The sequence below is a fragment of the Rhipicephalus microplus genome, chromosome 9, assembly GCF_043290135.1.
Source record: "Rhipicephalus microplus isolate Deutch F79 chromosome 9, USDA_Rmic, whole genome shotgun sequence".
NCBI lineage: Eukaryota > Metazoa > Arthropoda > Arachnida > Ixodida > Ixodidae > Rhipicephalus > Rhipicephalus microplus.
In genome coordinates, this window is record NC_134708.1 from 49,662,474 (window position 1) to 49,665,501 (window position 3,028).

Consider the following 3,028-nt stretch of genomic DNA (forward strand, 5'->3'; position numbering starts at 1 on the left):
TCTAGAACGCACGTTCGCACACTAACCCATCAAACTAATTATTAGTGTTTCAAGTACACGTATCTATATAACCGAGCAGATGAAAACAAAGAGGAACTCCTCGGTTTATTGTATTCATGCCAAAGATAACCAAATAAGGTGTACGTTACCTTCACAGAGAGTAACTGTACTCAATTCATGTCCATCATCAACACTCGCCTTTTCGTCCACCAATGCCATAACTTCATTCGCATTATGCCTGTGATCAACAATCGGCTTCAAGTCCACTGTAACTTCATTGGCATAGTGTCCGTGATCAACACACGGATCCACGTCCTCCGTAACTTCATTCCCATAGAGCCCATGATCAACACTCGGCTTGTTGTACACCAATGCGATAACTTCATTCGAATAATGTCCGTGATCAACTAACGGCTTCAAGTCCACCGTAACTTCCTTCGCATAATGTTCGTGATCAACACTCGGCTTCACGTCCGACGTAAATTCATTCGCATCATGCTCATGCTCAATGTTCGGCTTAACGTCCGTCGTAACATCGTTCGCATAATGTCCGTGATCAACAGAAGGCTTCATGTCTACCGCAACTTCGTTCGCATAATGATTTTGGTCCACCAAGTCTTCAACACTCGGTTTTACATCCGTCGATGCACTAGTCTGTGTCAGAATGCCGTCCATTGCACCAACGCCTCCTCTAGTTAGGAGGCTATGAAGTATAGAAAAGGCCATTATTACGCGCGTTTCACCTAGAATATGTCGCGGCTTCACATTACTAACATTGCGCAGCTGTCACGACCAAAGTCACCACTCAAACCTTGAACAACACGAAGATAGCACATTCAAAAGTTCGCCCAGATCCATGGAGGTGACACCACAGAACACACGGAGGAAAAAAAAAAAAGTAGGAGAGGCTCAGACACGAACCTTCCTCCCTTAGCCCAGACGTCACTTGTTTTCAAGCCGCGATGAAGCCGGAAGACGGCCATATTGACTGGACAAGTTCTCCTTTCTTGTTTACATCCGCATGTAAAGCAGAAGGCACGACTCTCTCTCCAGCTCGGAAAGCGCGTGAGCTGCGACGATCCAAAACAAACGCCTCCTTGATTTCTTGTGCCTGCCGGATTATTGGCGGTCACTTGGAAAGCGGCGGTCGTCGGAACTACGGTGGTGGCGCCACTCAAGTAGGGGTGTCTTCAAATAGGTTTTTACGTTTTTGGAGCTTAAATGCAACAAAAATAACGTAAAAATTTTCAAAAAAGCGTAAACGTTATCATAATTAACTTCACGTAAGCGATATTTCAACAAGCAACTTTTTGAATACAAGGCATTTTCTAAAATTAGTCACAAACGCCCAAATTGCCGCTCTCAAAGGCCGAGTAAAAAGACCCTTACCCAGACGTATGCAGCGCTGCTATAGATGACCGGCGTTTCGCCCTCATCCGGCAGGCACAAGAAATCTAGGAGGCCTTGTCCGAAACTAATGGAACATCAGATTTGCTGAAAGATGGAGGACAGATTGTGTTAGAAAAACTAGCCACCCTGTTTACGAGGTGTCTCCTGACGGGAAGAGTACCAGAGTCTTGGAAGAACGCTAACATCATATTAATACATAAGAAAAGAGATGACAAGGACTTGAAGAATTACAGGCCGATCAGCTTGCTCTCTGTAGTATACAAGCTATTTACAAGGGTAATTGCTAACAGAGTAAAGAAAACATTAGAATTCAATCAACCAAAGGAACAAGCAGGATTTCGAACAGGCTACTCAACAATTGACCACATTCATACTATCAATCAGTTAGTAGAGAAATGCTCAGAGTATAACCAACCACTATACATAGCCTTCATAGATTACGAGAAGGCGTTTGATTCAGTAGAAATATCAGCCGTCATGCAAACACTGCGGAATCAGGGCGTAGATGAAGTATATATAAACATTCTGGAAGAAATCTACAGGGGATCAACTGCTACCATAGTGCTTCATAAAGAAAGCAACAGAATACCAATCAAGAAGGGTGTAAGGCAGGGGGACACAATTTCCCCAATGCTATTTACCGCGTGCTTACACGAGGTTTTCAGAAGCCTAGAATGGGAGCAGTTAGGGATAAGAGTCAATGGAGAATACCTTAGTAACGTGCGCTTCGCCGATGACATTGCATTGCTGAGTAACTCGGGGGACGAATTGCAACTCATGATTACGGAGTTAGACAAGGAGAGCAGAAAGGTGGGTCTTAAAATTAATCTGCAGAAAACGAAAGTAATGTACAACAACCTCGGCAAGGAGCAGCGCTTCGAGATAGGTAATAGTGCACTTGAAGTTGTAAAAGACTATGTCTACTTAGGGCAGGTAATAACCGCAGAGCCGAACCACGAGATTGAAGTAACTAGAAGAATAAGAATGGGGTGGAGCACATTCGGCAAGCACTCTCAAATTATGACAGGTAGATTGCCACTATCCCTCAAGAGGAAGGTATATAACAGCTGTATCTTGCCGGTACTTAGCTACGGAGCAGAAACCTGGAGACTTACAAAGAGGGTTCCGCTTAAATTGAGGACGACGCAGCGAGCAATGCAAAGAAAAATGGTAGGTGTAACCTTAAGAGACAAGAAGAGAGCAGAGTGGATTAGGGAACAAATGGGGGTTAAGGATATCATAGCTGAAATCAAGATGAAGAAATGGACATGGGCAGGGCATGTAGCGCGTAGACAGGATAACCGCTGGTCATTAAGGGTAACTGACTGGATTCCCAGAGAAGGGAAGCGGGTTAGGGGGAGACAGAAGGTTAGGTGGGCAGATGAGATTAAGAAGTTTGCGGGTATAAATTGGCAGCAGCAAGCACAGGACCGGGTTAACTGGCGGAACATGGGAGAGGCCTTTGTCCTGCAGTGGACGTAGTCAGGCTGATGATGATGATGATGATGATGATGATGGGTGATGAATGGAACGGGGAGCTTCGTCGATTTACCGAGTCCCGGATCACTCGCGGATGGCCTGCGGACGCCTCGGCTCACGGGCGGCTACGTCAAATGCA